General features: G+C 44.8%; 1 long non-coding RNA gene across 1 annotated transcript; it reads left to right on the top strand.

The window, feature by feature from the left end:
• The first annotated feature begins 49 nt into the window (after positions 1 to 49).
• Positions 50 to 1,230, top strand: LOC141753272 (uncharacterized). Its single transcript, XR_012590421.1, has 2 exons — positions 50 to 877; positions 933 to 1,230. It is a non-coding gene; the product is annotated as an uncharacterized LOC141753272 (long non-coding RNA).
• The last annotated feature ends 12,480 nt before the right edge of the window (positions 1,231 to 13,710 follow it).

Raw genomic sequence — 13,710 nt, 5'->3', positions numbered from 1 at the left:
AGGGCGTCCAGGGCGTCCAGGGCAGCCAGGGTGTCCAGGGCGTCCAGGGTGTCCAGGGTGGGACTCGACCCTGAAAGGAGGACTGACGATTCAGCATTGGGCCCAAGCCCACTGTCACTGCTGACGAGGAGGGGAGGGTAGCGGGGGGGTGGGGTACTGAATGTGAAAGCCAGTGTGATTGATTTGAAATAGAGGAGTGGGGGGTGGGGGGGCTCCTTTGTGTGGCGGTAACCCTTCACCCAGCCCAATCTGTTGGCGAGGAGTCCTCAGGTCCGCAGCCTGGCCGGACAATGAAGGCTTTGCAGGCTTAATGGGTGTGACTACGGACCAGAGGGAGTTGTGTGGGGGGGTAGTGGGGGGGTAGCGGTGGATAGCTTGGGCTTGTGTGCAAATGAAGAGGCTCTTATTATGCTAATGTGTCCTCTTGTCTCCACAACGCCCCTATCTTTATCCCCACAGCCTCCGTCACCAGTTTTTAAATTACTAATCTCAATTCTGCAGCTGCAGAAAAGTCCCCCGTGTCCCCGGTCTCCCCGTGTCCCCGGTCCCACCGTGTCCCCGGTCCCCCAGTGTCCCCGGTCCCACCGTGTCCCCGGTCCCCCAGTGTCCCGGTCCCCCCGGTCCCCCCCGTGTCCCCCCGTGTCCCCCCGTGTCCCCCCGTGTCCCCCCGTGTCCCCCCGTGTCCCCGGTCCACCTCCTCGATCTGGATCTGATCGCAGACAAACCAAACAGTTGGACGGAGACTTGTTTGTCTAAATTCACCCAGTTGAACTGAATTCAATCTGAAATGTGTCTTTCAGTTTAAATCCCTGCATCGGCCGCCGTGTTGCTCCATCTCTGCTCCGTCTCTGCTCCGTCTCTGCTCCATCTCTGCTCCGTCTCTGCTCCGTCTCTGCTCCGTCTCTGCTCCGTCTCTGCTCCTTTTCTTCAAGTGTCGGAGAGAAAAATGTAGGTTTTCCCGTAGGATTCCCGTATCTTCTCTCCTCATGCCGGTGTCTCATATTCTGTATTTACATACATACACACATACAAACGTACGTACGTACATACATACACCACATTTGCGGCGTCTTTCCGTTCCAGCCGTCTGCTCTCTCTCCTCTCAGACTCATCCTGTAAACAATCACAGCGTTTCTTAAACATTTCCTCCAGAGAATTATTTTAGAAATATCTAATTTATTTGTTTATTGTTTTTGTTTTTATATGAAATAAAGTATAATTTAAAATAAAGCAGCTGTCTGTTCTTTTTTTATATTTTAACATTGATATTGTCTCAACTGGTGTTTTCATTGGGAAGCTGCAGACGTGATTCTACCGGCTGTGTGTGATGATGATGATGATGATGATGATGAGCTGGAGGCTCGTCAGCTCATCTAGTTCACCTGCTGCAGCAAGCTGCTCTCCACCTCTCACTAACTCTCACTACCTCTCACCACCTCTCACTAACTCTCACTACCTCTCACCACCTCTCACTAACTCTCACCACCTCTCACCACCTCTCACTAACTCTCACCACCTCTCACCACCTCTCACTAACTCTCTCTACCTCTCACTAACTCTCACTAACTCTCAATAACTCACTAACTCTCACCACCTCTCACCACCTCTCACTAACTCTCTCTACCTCTCACTAACTCTCACTAACTCTCAATAACTCACTAACTCTCACCACCTCTCACCACCTCTCACTAACTCTCACCACCTCTCACCACCTCTCACTAACTCTCTCTACCTCTCACTAACTCTCACTAACTCTCAATAACTCACTAACTCTCACCACCTCTCACCACCTCTCACTAACTCTCACTACCTCTCTCCACCTCTCTCCACCTCTCACTAACTCTCACTACCTCTCTCCACCTCTCACTAACTCTCACCACCTCTCACTAACTCTCACTACCTCTCTCCACCTCTCACCACCTCTCACTAACTCTCACCACCTCTCACCACCTCTCACTAACTCTCACCACCTCTCACCACCTCTCACTAACTCTCTCTACCTCTCACTAACTCTCACTAACTCTCAATAACTCACTAACTCTCACTACCTCTCACCACCTCTCACCACCTCTCACTAACTCTCACCACCTCTCACCACCTCTCACTAACTCTCTCTACCTCTCACTAACTCTCACTAACTCTCAATAACTCACTAACTCTCACCACCTCTCACCACCTCTCACTAACTCTCACTACCTCTCTCCACCTCTCTCCACCTCTCACTAACTCTCACTACCTCTCTCCACCTCTCACTAACTCTCACCACCTCTCACTAACTCTCACTACCTCTCTCCACCTCTCACCACCTCTCACTAACTCTCACTACCTCTCTCCACCTCTCACTAACTCTCACTACCTCTCACCACCTCTCACTAACTCTCACCACCTCTCACTAACTCTCACCACCTCTCACTACCTCTCACCACCTCTCACCCTGACGCTGCATGCAGTCATTCACACGCTTTTCTTTGTTACATTAAGTTCCTTTATTTAGAGGCCATGATGTTTCTGTCTTTGTTTTCTCCTCCACACAACTTGTGTTAACCTGAAGTCTTGTTTCCAACCCGTCTGCTCATGTTTCCAACCCGTCAGACTTATTTTCAGCCGTTAACCTGATGAGTCAAATGTTATCATGACCAACATTATGAAACTAGAATTTCCCACAAAATCTGCACTTAAATTTGTGTTTTTCTTTTATTTGTGCAGCTTTTGTGTTTGTAGGACTGGCCCTCTGCGGTCCGGCCAAAAATGTGTCAAACTTCTTTTACAGTTTTTCTCAATTGTTTACACACAAATACTGGTACTTGACACACAATGACCACAACATGTAACTCATGCACCAACCCCCTGAACCAATTCTGCTAAACTACAAGCACAATTCCTGCTTTACACTCAAATTGCAGTTCTAAAACACACTTTTTTCAGAACACTACACACAATTCTCTGCATTTGGCACAATTTTCATGAAGAAAATCTCGTTTTCAAAAGGAACACACCGTCATTCAAAATTCTAAAGTCAATTGCCCTACTATGCACACTGACTCATCACATGGGCAAACACCTGTCACACAGTGTTACAATTAGCAATCATGGAAAGTGTATGACCGAAATCCACAAACGCGTATACCCCTTCTCCAAGCTATGGAAGACGCATGTGGAGATATAGCAGTTGATGCTTTTCATGGCTGGATTCGACATGCTAAGCGATATTTCCCCCGCTGCTTGGCCAGGGAAAACATTGCTTGTGATGTGGATGAGGTGCTGTGGCCAGACCGAAACAGAAGAGAGGATGCAGCATAGTTTTTTTTACTGTAACTGTATACAGTAAATTCTTCTGTTGTTTTGTATGTAGACCGCTGTATGTGCAACTTTGTGTTGGTTGGGATGTTCACTGTGTACATTGTTTTTGTGGGGAAAATAAAATATATTTGTTACCGTGTATTTGTGTGTTCTGAGTATAAAAACAATATTCTAAAATATTTTACAACACACTGATGTATGTACTGTCTGTAGTAATGTATGTACTGTCTGTAGTAATGTATGTACTGTCTGTAGTAATGTATGTACTGTCTGTAGTAATGTATGTACTGTCTGTAGTAAGTGTAACACTGAACAAAAAAAAGGCCTGAGTCATTATGATGAATGGAGAAGAAGTGTTTTCCATTCATCATAGTGTTTTACATTGAGCACATCAGTGTTCAACTGGTTCTTATAAATGTCTATTCATATGATGGTGTGTGTGTCATTTGAAAACAAAATACCATTTTGAGAAGAAATAACATTGTTTTGAATGTAAAGTTTCATTTTGCAGGAGAATTGAGGGGTTTTGCCCATTGTGTGTGTGCTTTTTGATTTGTGTGTAGAGTTCTGAGAGTATGAGGCATGCTTTCAGAAAATGTGTGTAAACAATCGAGAAAAACTGTAAAAGAGAAACAGAGAAAAGGCAGAGAGAGAGAGAGAGAGAGAGAGAGAGAGAGAGAGAGAGAGAGAGAGAGAGAGAGAGAGAGAGAGAGAGAGAGAGAGAGAGAGAGAGAGAGAATGTGAGGAAGATGAAAGACAGAGACGGCGAGACGGGAGGATGAAGAGATGGAGGTTAAAGGTCAAGAGGAGGGAGGAGAGGGCAGCAGTGATCCCAGCCAGCCCAGGCTTTTGAAGTGTGTGTGTGTGTGTGTGTGTGTGTGTGTGTGTGTGTGTGTGTGTGTGTGTGTGTGTGTGTGTGAGTGTGTGTGTGTGTGTGTGTGTGTGTGTGTGTGTGTGTGTGTGTGTGTGTGTGTGTGTGTGTGTGTGTATGATTATGTGTCAGAGTGTGTGTGTTATCTCCTGTGTACATGGTGTGTGGTCTGTACATGTGTGTGTGTGTGTGTCTTATCTCCCACGTACAATAAATCAGTTTCTCTCTCTCTGAGCTGCAGTCCTGCACAAGCTGATAAAAGACTGTCTGGGCGTCTGGAGGTGTGTGTGTGTGTGTGTGTGTGTGTGTGTGTGTGTGTGTGTGTGTGTGTGTGTGTGTGTGTGTGTGTGTGTGAGACATAAATTACTACCAGCATAATCAGCTGTGGTTTTATTGCTATATTATTATACTTTGGGCTCTTCTATAGTCGGTCTATAATACTCCAGTAATACTCACACTGGAGCGTTTGAGGGTTGATCTGGTGTGTTTAGGGTTAATAGTTAAAGGTCTTTCCTGTGTTATCTGTAGCCTGGTGTAGTATAGTCGGGTATCATTCAGGTTTTAGGAGCAGTGTCCAGTCAGGATGCTGCTACATATTATACACAGACACATTCTCAGTTCATACAGTCAATAAGAGATACCAGGAGATGTTGAGGTTTGGGATCCTGACCCAAGAAAACCTGAAGGTTTTTGACTTAAAACTATGCAAGACCAGTTAATGATTATTTTATTATTTACACATTTCACAGCCTTCGTACTGTACTTAAAGCATAACCTTTTTGTTGTTGTTGAAGGGTAACTTCAGTATTTCTCAACCTGGACCCTATTTTCCTGTTTTTGTGGCGCTTTCATAGCAATAATCTGTTTGGCTAAACCAGGGGTCAGCAACCTTTACTATCAAAAGAGACATTTTAGGCACAAAAAAAAAATATGTCTGGAGCCGCAAAACATGTGATCATTGTGGTGAAGATAACACAGTTTATAGTCTAAGTATATAGTATATAAGTCTAATGCAGTGAGGGCCAAAGAGACAATGTACTACGGAGTATTAGGGCCACATTGAGGGAACAACAGCTGAGATTTATAGAATTAAGTCAGAATATAATGAGAATAAAATCATAACTTTACGAGAAAAAAAGAAAATCGAAATCTCAGATTTATTTTTTTCCTCAATGTGGCCCTAATACTCCGTCGTACCGTCGTACCATAGACCTACAACAATGATCAATAAAAATGAAAATGTAAACAAAAAACAGTTATTCATTTCCATTTTTCAGGGAATCACAGACTTTGGTATTTTGATGCTCAGTGTTTTCTCTTTGACTCGTCACGGATCTACTGTGAGCACGAATCTCTTCTCCTCCAGTTCATCTCCAATGACTTTATAAACTCAATCACTATTATTGAGGACTTTATTCATCATATTCTGTGTGTTCTCATCGGCCCAGATGTCAAGCAAACATCGGACTTCTGCAGAAGTCCAGGTCGGTCTTCTCGACTGTGTCGGTCCGAGACCTCCTCTCACAAGCCTTTTTGGTCCGCATGATTACTGCGTTCACAACCGCCCTAAAGAAACCGCACCAGGGGTTAAACCGTACCAGAGTTGGATTAAAACGGACTAAATGTTGACTTGTGAACGCGCCGCAGGTTACTGCTGAAACTGGTCCAGTATTGATGGAGAACGCTGCAGATTCCAGCCGCTAAACAGGCTGAACTATAATCCCTCTGGGACGTACGTCCACTAAAGGTTCTTGTTGTTGCCTCTGACAGGCTCAGATTGATGATAGAAGTGTCTGACTACATTATGGAAAGGACCCTACAGAGAAATGAAACCTTTTTCTTTACCTTTCAGTTTGTTTGTTATCGTGTGTCTCCCTCGGAGCATCGACATTGTGGAAATCATGTAAACATTCAGCCGTGACATGGGAGGCGATAACACGCCAAGATATCCTGCAGAGGAAGACTATCAGTTAGTGAACATGTGAACAATGCTGGATTTAAAATACCTTTTAAAAACGGGGTTTGCAAATGTTTTTACGAGGCAGGAAATGAATTCCCGTTTGTTATACCTCAAGGACACAAACAACGGAGAGTAACACCCTGCATGTAAACACAACTTCACTTTGTTTACTAGAAAACTCCACAGGGGAGTTTTATGACTCCGATTTATGATTAAAGGTGTGGAGGAATGAATGTGGTCAGCACCATGTGTGTTATTTCATTACTTCACTCACACAGACTTCTTATCTCCAGTGTGGTACAGTGTGTTTAACCTGCTGTGTGTGTGTGTGTGTGTGTGTGTGTGTGTGTGTGTGTGTGTGTGTGTCAGCGTTACCTCTACTGACATGGCATCATAACAGGAAGTAGCTGAGGTCATTTAATGTTTGTCCAACACTTCTAGTCCCCGGCTGCAGCTTCCTGTATGAAGACATGTCAGGTTTGTTTTTTGTCCTTGAACGGATTAAACAAACAGCTGCTGGTAGGCGGAGCCAGGCTAGCTGTTTCCCCCCGCTCCCAGTCTTTATGCTAAGCTAAGCTAACCGGCTTCTTGTGGTGCAGATATGAGAGGGACTGCCCATTGTCCCGAAGACCCATCGCTCCAAAAATACACAATGTCCCTGCAACAAACAGAAGCACATGGCTAATTATTATGCAGAATGACATCATCGGACTTCCTGCTGGCGAAGGCATGACCTGCCACACTTCCTCTTATTACGCGCTGCCTTCGTTGGTTGGGTTGGTTAGGTTTTAGGCATGAGGAGTGACATTAGTTAGGGTTATGGTAAGAATATATAATATATAAGCAGAGTAGGGCGGGTCACATCATGCCTTCGCCATGGTAGGAAATATATATCAAGACCGGGAAGGTCCGATGATGTCATTCTGCATAATAAATATCTGAACAAGTTCAATGACAGTAGGAACCACAACACCACCTCCTATTTGAAAGAAAGAAATAATAAGTCCATGCTAGTCGGTCTTAACTTGAACACGTATCTTTGCGTCTGTGTTTTGAGCACCTGTTTCGAAACACAGGACCCAGGAGGCCACTGTTCGTGTCCCGTAACTTACGTAACTTACGTATGAAGTAACCACAGTATCCTTAAAACATCAGATATCTTCAGTGTGAGGCATCTTGGTGCCGTTATTTATCTTTTTAATCTTTTATCTTTCTTCTCTATCCCGGACGAGCCCCCTCTTTGGGGGCGGCTGTAGCTCAGTGGGTAGAGCGGGTCCCCAAGATGCTCCCCGGGCGCTTGCAGCAGCCCACGGCTCCTAAAAATACTTAGGATGGCTTAAATGCAGAGGTCAAATTTCATGTATGTACCTGTATGTAGTATGACAAATAAAGATTTCTTCTTCTTCTATCTTCCACCTGCAAAAATATACCAAACAAGGAGGGAAAGTCCAGAGTTTGAGTGAACTGCAGGTCATGATAACTGACTGTTTGAGGGTTTAAATCCTCCTTTATATCCTCAGCCCCACATGAGAACGTCAGCTTTGAACAGAGAGACATATTCCAGATCCATTTTCAGTAAATTCCGGTCTTTATTTGTTGAATAAACGTCAGTTATCATCACATGGCGAATTTCAATAATCAAAGGATCATATTTGTTATGAAGGAACTGAGACGAGACGCTTTGATCCTTAAGAAGGAAAGAAAAATGTCTCTCAGAAGCTAAATCTGTCTCGTCTTTCTCGACTCGTCATCCTTATAATATCATTTAAAACTCCAACATCTCCAGCAGCCTAAATATTTAGGGTTCGTTGTGCCAGAAATGATATCGTACCGACTCCAAACAGCCTCCCGGTTCTCAACGTTCTGGAGGATGTAAACTCTCAATGGGATGAGGAGTTTGTATCAGAGAAAGAAAGAAAGGATCTTCATGCCTTCACAACTGATTCATTTATGTGAGCTGAACGTTGACATGTTACGCATTACGCGCGTTTCGCACGTTACGCATGTTACACGTTACGCACGTTACACGTGTTACATGTTATGCACATTACGCATGTTACACATTATGCACGTTATGCATGTTATGCATGTTACACTTGTTACGCACGTTACGCATGTTGCACGTTATGCATGTTACACGTTATGCACTGTATGTTCTCAACATTGGAGGCTGTGGGTTCATAATTGTCATAGGATGTAGCCTCGACCTGCTCTGTTTAACAGAGTAAACACAAGCCATTACCTTGAAATTGAATGTTTCTATTTATTTGTTGTCGTCGGCTAAATATTCTCTGTATGAATTGAAATATAGGGCTCCCCCGAAAGCTACGGTGTAATTCAAACGCTGATCATGTATCATCGCTAAAGCAGAGCCTGACCTTGTGTTGTTCAGCCAACAGGTTTGGAGTTTGCAGCTATTTGTTTGCATGATGATAGTTTTAGTTTTTTGTTGTAGTTTGTAGTTTGTAGTACTTTTTGGTCCGTTGTAGTAGTTTGTAGCTCTGTGTGAGAACCATTTATGATCCGTGTCTTCTGTCTTTAATGACCTCGGAGTCGTGATGACTTTATGTGGGACAGAACCTGGACTGCTTTATTGGACATTTAGTCATTTAAACATTGAATCAGTAAACAGAGAGAGGAGATGGACTGTAGAGACGTGGAGCAACTCTTCTGTTTATCGCCGTTTAAAGTTTAACCGCTCTGCTGCAGCACACTGGACCCTGGACCATCAGCACACACACACACACACACTTTACAGCCCTGTACTGCGTGTGTGTGTTTGACCTCGGAAGTATTTGTGATTGTGTCTACACACACAGTGTGTGATAAGGCCAGGAAGAGAGTGTGGACACAGGATGTTGAGTTAACGCTGGGACAACATGAGAGCAGCTTATCACACAGAGTAGCAGCCCAAACACAACAGAACGCCACGTGGATCCATACTGGAGTCTGCTGACAGCGCCTGCTGCTGCTGGACGGACCAGACCACTCTCACATTAAAGAGCTCATTAGTGTCCTCAAACACACATGAACATAAACCTACCGGGAGACTCTCTCGGTCCTCTCCCGGTTTCCTCCCGGGGTCACAGTTCTCAGGTATTTCTCCCCATCTCTTTCTTTCAAAGGTCTCTTTTATTGATTGTCAATAATCAATAGAACAGTCACACAGGGAATACAGGGAAAGTTCATTTTTTGTTTTTCTGAACAACACTCAACCGTCACACAACACATCAATCGTACCTACCCACTGAGCAAAGACACGTCCAAAAGACGTCAATTTAACGTCTCTGTCGGCCGTCCATAAGACCGAGCAGCCAGAATGAAAGTTTTTGCGACGTCTAGAAAAGACGTCGCAAAAACTTTCTGCACAGCTTCCAGAAATCCTACATCCATAACTGTTAAAGCCTCTGAACACTCACACAGGTGTTTTCAGTTAATCTGGCTGATTAGACCTGTGCTCAGGTTGAAGGTGGGCGGAGCTTTTATTAGGAAACAAATCTTCATCTACCAATCAGAATGATAAAGGTGAACTTTGTCCCGCCCGAACAGGTGCAACAAAGCTAACAGGAGACTCCAGTAATTAGTCTGAACCGCCCGCAGCCGGAGAGAGCAGAGGAGACACCGGCACCCGGTCGGTAACGAGAAGACAACGTAAATCTCTGTAGAGCTCCGTCACTTCACAAGACACGGGAAACCTCTGTTGGTCTGGAGGAGCTGCAGCAGTTATTTCTGCACAAACGTCCACTGAACATTCACTAGATATTCTCAGAGCTAAACTAACTCTTCTGCAGTGTGGAGTGAGCGCGCGTTCACGTCTAGAGGTGGAGCGAGCTGAGCTGTCTGAGTGAAGGAGAGCAGGCAGAGGAGGAGTGTACAGCGGCTACACGCGAACGCGCATATGCGAGCGCGCATGTGTGACGACCCGCTACATTAATGCGCGTACAAAGTTACAAACAGTCCCTTTAACATTGATGTTTTTAATGTGGTTGTTTTACTTTTAATGTCTGTTATTTATTTGTTTGCTGTGTGTTTTGTTCTATGCATTATTTTTTATTGTAAAGTGTATTGGGACTTTGCTGCATGCTGATTCTGCACTTTAAATACAATTTATTGATTGATTGATACCTGCATTACAGTTTTATAGTATACTTTGCATTTCATTTTTGCACAACAAGCCCCTCACAGATATGTGCAGTAATATTCTCCCACTTATTGAAGTTAAGTGTTGTTAGTTATATATCATAGTTTAGTTTTTTCCCTCTCTTATCTTTGTCTATTTTGCTCTAAATTGCTGCTCGATAGATCGTTTGCATAAAACAAAGTGTTGTAAACTCTGAGTGACTGACCAGGAACCTGAACCCGACCCTTCGAGGCCCTGGAGCTGCTTTTAATCGGCTGCTTTGTGGTAGTTTGGTGAAATGCAAATATGCTTGAAATGTTGCTCCACTTACTGCGAAGCCCAGTTTACCCTGAGTGAAGTCTTGTAGGTTTATAGAGAGAGAGAGCGGAGATGTGACGTCTCTGGGAGGTCCTGTTGGTGGACATGTCAACATTTCACAAGTACTTTCTACTGGTCTGTAACCAGTTATTTCACAAGCCTGTCATTATGTTTCCATCACTATTCGTCAACAAAAAGATCCGCTTTGAGGACGTTTAACCCTTAAAGGGACAGTTTGTAACTTCTTACACGTATAAGTCAGGTCGGTGTCCCATGCGCGCTCGCTTGTGGCTACGCTGTTCAGACGCAAACTACACGGAAGCACCAAAACTGCAAAGTTGTATCTAGTGAAGCCCGTCTGTTAAACAGTGTTAACTCTTCCTGCTTCGGCCCGCGGTCAGAAGACAGAGGGGAGCTTTGGTCTCCAGGGCCGGAGATGATGCTGCTCTGCCTGCCTTCACTCACACACCACGCTCCTTCTCTCTCTCTCTCCACCTCTCACGTGCATGCTGCTCACTCCACACTGCAGAAGAGTTAGTTTAGCTCTGAGAATATCTAGTGAATGTTCAGTGGACGTTTGTGCAGAAATAACTGCTGCAGCTCCTCCAGACCAACAGAGGTTTCCCGTGTCTTGTGAAGTGACGGGGCTCCGCAGAGAGAAACGTTATCGTCTCCGACCAAAACTCCGGCGTCTCCCCCGTTCCCTCCGGCCGCGGTCGGGAGGCTGAGGCGGGAAAAGCCAACACTAGGATCAGCATTGATTCATGGAGAGACCTTGGTCTGGTCAGCTAACATTACTGCCAAGTAGCTGAAATATAGAGTGATATTGTGCTTTTAGCTGACGTGTGTCTCCTCACTGTGTTGAGCGATGCTCCTTCATGTCTATGTAGAGCGAGCACAAGCGCCAGCAACAGGACGCTGACTTTAGTTGACTTAACGGACACAGGTGAAGCTGTTAACAAGACATTTCTGATTCTTACAAACAGTCCCTTTAAATCCTATTTCTATTACATCAGACATGATCAGGGTCAGATTCATATTCCGCCTGCCTCTCAGAGTCCTCTTCATCTTCTTCTGAAGGGTCGTAATGAGAGGTGTCCAGGATGTCCTCCTCTTCTGACACTCTTCTTCTATAACTCACCGTCTGTTTGCTCGTCTCGGATAGAAATGGATGGTTTCACACACTAGCTGTGTTCGTGCCATTCTGTAGCACACACTGGAATCATCATTCATTCATACAGACGTGTAAAAAGTTACACATAGAACCTTTCAGATGTGTCTGACCTGCACCAGTATTACGTAACATCACATCCTCCACATGTCACATGGAGAAATATCAGTTCTGCTTTAGTAAATGAAAACATCATAATTGAATACTCTGTGTGTGAGAGACAGTCTGCAACAGGCCGGATCAGGTAACATCAGAGGACAGCCCAAGGTCACACCCCCCGCCGGGCGTCTGCGGTTACCCACAGGGCCAGACGGATGGAGCTCATAGTAATATCTATTAAACAACATATATTCTTCTTCTCTTACTGTAAATCTTCTGTTCCCTCCCAGCAGACAAAGTTAAAATCTATAAATGAAAGTTGTGGTCGTCAGTCTGTCGTCCTTCTCTCCGTACACCACAGACAGCGCTTCACAGTGAAGCACATAAAACAGCTCGTATTGTGATGTAGCTGGAGGTCGGAGGCCCCGGCGTCCTCATGTAGACAGGAGGGGTCCCATAACTCTGCCCCCCCCCACCCGTCTCCGACCGGCCCTCCTTATTTATGGCTCTGTAATTTCTGCAGACTAATTGATTTGGCTCGGCTTTCAGGCTGCAGGGAGACAGGAAGTCAGGACACCGAGGGGTTAACGTGGAGGAACGGGTGTTTCTCTCTCTGTGTGTCACATGTCTACTAAATAAAGTTAAAGATCCATTCACCGTGTCAGACGTCTGCATGTGTTCCACTGTCTATAGAAACTTATAAAGTAGGATGTTATTAGTATTTTATAGATGCTTATCAGAGGTGGAAGAAATATTCAGATCCTTTACTGTGAGAATACTCCACTACATTAAAAACCTTCCTTACATGTGAGTCAAAGTGTGTTAATATACTTAAAGTGTGAAAAGTCAAAGTACTCATTGTGCAGTGTTTTACTATAATATATCTGGATTAATTTTACTGCTGTATTAATGTGTAGGTTGACTTTTACTGCTGTAGATGTTTAAGGTAAAAGTATAAAATGGAAATACTCAACTACCTTGAATTTGTACTTAAAGGTTCTGTTTGTAACTTCTTCCAGGTATAAATCCTTGCTGGTCGGTGTCTCATGGTCTCTCGTGTGTCTCCGCTGTTCAGACTCAGACTCCAACACAAACTCCAGTGAAGCACCAAAACCTCTTGGTTGTATCTAGTGAAGCTGTTAAACAGTGTTGGCCGCGGTCGGAGGACGCGGAGGAGACCGTAGCTTTGGTCTCCAGGACCGGAGTCTCTGCTGTACTCTGCTCCTCTGCTCCTCTGCCTGCCTTCACTCACACACCGCGCTCCTTCTCTCTCTCTCTCTCTCTCTCTCTCTCTCTCCACCTCTCACGTGCATGCTGCTCACTCCACACTGCAGAAGAGTTAGTTTAGCTCTGAGAACATCTAGTGAATGTTCAGTGGACGTTTGTGCAGAAATAACTGCTGCAGCTCCTCCAGACCAACAGAGGTTTCCCGTGTCTTGTGAAGTGACGGGGCTCTGCAGAGAGAAACGTTATCGTCTCCCACCAAAACTCCGGCGTCTCCCCCGTTCCCTCCGGCCGCGGTCGGGAGGCTGAGGCGGGAAAAGCCAACACTAGGATCAGCATTGATTCATGGAGAGACCTTGGTCTGGTCAGCTAACATTACTGCCAAGCAGCTGAAATATAGAGTGATATTGTGTTTTTAGTTGACGTGTGTCTCCTCACTGTGTTGAGCGATGCTCCTTCATGTCTATGTAGAGCGAGCACAAGCGCCAGCAACAGGACGCTGACTTTAGTTGACTTAACGGACACAGGTGAAGCTGTTAACAAGACATTTCTGATCCTTACAGAGTCCCTTTAATACTTTCTCAGTAGTAACTAGTAGTAAATGTAAAGTCTGTTATTGGAGGTAATAATAGGTGGGTGATATACTT

The sequence above is a fragment of the Sebastes fasciatus genome, chromosome 16 (genome assembly GCF_043250625.1).
Source record: "Sebastes fasciatus isolate fSebFas1 chromosome 16, fSebFas1.pri, whole genome shotgun sequence".
Taxonomy (NCBI): domain Eukaryota; kingdom Metazoa; phylum Chordata; class Actinopteri; order Perciformes; family Sebastidae; genus Sebastes; species Sebastes fasciatus.
The sequence above is the reverse complement of the archived record's forward strand: the minus strand, read 5'-3'. Positions and strand labels throughout refer to the sequence as shown.